This window comes from Mus pahari, chromosome 13 (assembly GCF_900095145.1).
Source record: "Mus pahari chromosome 13, PAHARI_EIJ_v1.1, whole genome shotgun sequence".
In the NCBI taxonomy this organism is placed as follows: Eukaryota; Metazoa; Chordata; class Mammalia; order Rodentia; family Muridae; genus Mus; species Mus pahari.
The window spans coordinates 95,918,339-95,920,416 of NC_034602.1; the positions used below are offsets into that span (position 1 = coordinate 95,918,339).

Consider the following 2,078-nt stretch of genomic DNA (forward strand, 5'->3'; position numbering starts at 1 on the left):
AGTTCGAGGCCAGCCTGGTCTACAGAGTGAGTTCCAGGACAGCCAGGGCTATACAGAGAAACCCTGTCTCGAAAAACCATAAAAAAGAAAAAAGAAAAAAAAAAAAAAAAGGAGGAGGAGAAGGAGAAGGAGGAGAAGGAGAAGAAGAAAGAAGCAAGAATTGGGATCTGGGGAAGAGCAGCTGGTGTTGTGTGTGGCTGAGGAGGTGACGAGAAGCTCCTGAGGCTGTCCCCTAAGAGGCCAAAAAAATATGAATGAAGAAGATAGGGTTCCAATCAACGCCAAGCCTGCCCCGCGCGCATGCATGAATTTTTGAGGCCACACTCACTCCTTCACTGTCCTGTGGAACCTGCTGAGGAGTCAAAGCACACCCTCCCAAACTGAAGACACGTATGGACAAGAAGTTATCATTGAAGTTATACGGTGGTAGACACGTACAAGGAATGCCACGGGACTTTGATTCCTTTATGAATCTTGTGATTGATGAGCGTGTGAAGATGGCAAATGGTAGGCAACAGAATAACATCGGAATGGTGGTCACGCAGGAAAACGGCATCATCACGTCAGAAGCCTTGGAAAGAGTAAACACTGTTCAGCAGTGGTGTCCACATCCCTCCCCAAAGGGCCTGTTTGATTGTGCTGTAGAATTGGGTCGTGTACATTTTCATATGAAACTTTTTGCAAAATAAACTTTTGTGATACTTAAAAAAGAAGAAGATAGGGTTTCAAACAGAAAGAGAGGAGGAGCAGACAAAGACTAAGGAGCTACTGAGCACCATTGGAATTTAGAAATCTAGCCCAGAATTTTGTAATACTCACCAAAATGCAAGAAGCCCTGGAATCCATCCCCTCCCCCACCAAATCACGTAAAATGGGTGTGGTGGCACACAATACCAGCACTCAGGAGGTGGAGGGGGGAGGACTCGGTCATCCAGGGCCGCAGTCATTTCACCAGCCTCTATCTTGGCTGACACCCTTAGTCCTGTAGCCGTCCTGGCAGGAGTAAAGACACTCTAGAAAGACGTGCGCCCCTCCCTTTGACTATCAGACTACTGAAACAATGGACCCCAAGAAGTTGGAATTTCCCCAGGAATCTCAAGCTGGGAAAAGGAAAAGGCTGGAGCCTGGTGCCGGGCAGGGGTGGACCGGAGCTAAGACACGGGTGATGGTTGGGACAGCACCTTGACCAGCCTGCTCAGTTATGTATACCCCTTCCTCACCTCAGGACCCTGAAGACGGATTCTCCTTCCCAGTGTGGCCATATCGAATGAACGAATGAACGAATGAACGTCCTCTTTCTGGTTTTGGTATTACTCTTTTCTGTAATTAGCCAGTTGAAACGGGTTGGCCATAGGACTGCTAGGGCTTACTTAGTTTTTGATTCCAACAACTCCTCTGATAACGATTGCCTTTCGGATTGTCAGGATTTTGCAGAGCCTGCTGCCAGCTGAGCCAGGTTGTCCACCCCTACTTCCAGACCTTTGCCTGGGTGTCTTTAAGACGAGGGACCTGATGTTCCCAACACCGGCATGCAATGAACAGATGAGGTGAGCAAACTGTAACTGTTATATGATATTTTGTTTGTTTTATTTTTGAGTCATGGTTTCATGGAGCCTATTCTGGCACTGAAACCTGAAGAGTAATAGAGGAGAACATCTCAAATATCCATAAATATCCCACTTTAAGCTGTAACACCAGCATTTTCAAGGCTGACATAGGAGGATCATGAGTTTGAGGCTAGCCTGGGCTACATGGCAAGGGCTTGCATCAAAACAAAATCCTAGGCCGGGCGTGGTGGCACACGCCTTTAATCCCAGCACCCGGGAGGCAGAGGCAGGTGGATTTCTGAGTTCGAGGCCAGCCTGGTCTACAAAGTGAGTTCGAGGACAGCCAGGGCTATACAGAGAAACCCTGTCTCGAAAAACTAAAAACTACTAAATCTGTGGCATCAATAGAAAAATAACTAAGGGCCAGGCTGGTTATTTAGCTTTCAGTATGTGGAAGTACTCCCTCCAAATGACATTTAATTAGTATTAGAAATAGTAGAAAGAGACATGATTCCTACCCTTTCAGGTCAC

General features: G+C 46.9%; 1 pseudogene; it reads left to right on the top strand.

Annotated features, from left to right (window-relative positions):
* Nucleotides 1-368: 368 nt before the first annotated feature.
* On the top strand, nucleotides 369-689 carry LOC110330361 (annotated as a pseudogene).
* Nucleotides 690-2,078: the final 1,389 nt, after the last annotated feature.